The sequence below is a fragment of the Populus euphratica genome, unplaced genomic scaffold, assembly GCF_000495115.2.
Source record: "Populus euphratica unplaced genomic scaffold, PopEup_1.0 scaffold221.1, whole genome shotgun sequence".
Taxonomy (NCBI): domain Eukaryota; kingdom Viridiplantae; phylum Streptophyta; class Magnoliopsida; order Malpighiales; family Salicaceae; genus Populus; species Populus euphratica.
The window spans coordinates 521,910-522,135 of NW_011499927.1; positions in this window are offsets into that span (position 1 = coordinate 521,910).

Sequence of the window (226 nt, forward strand, 5' to 3'; positions counted from 1 at the left end):
GAAAGCTGAGACAATTTCCTATAACTTTCATGTTTTCAAGTGGTTCCAATTTTGACGTTACACAACAGATTCATGTAATAATAATAATAGAAAAATCAAACACCTCCTCTTCTCTCTACTTTTTATTTATTTATTCTTTGTAGTTCCGTCATCAGGCATGGTGGGTGGCCGTTAAAAGCCCCCAATAAAAATAAGGACCGGAGGGATTAATTCTCCAGCCCTTTCG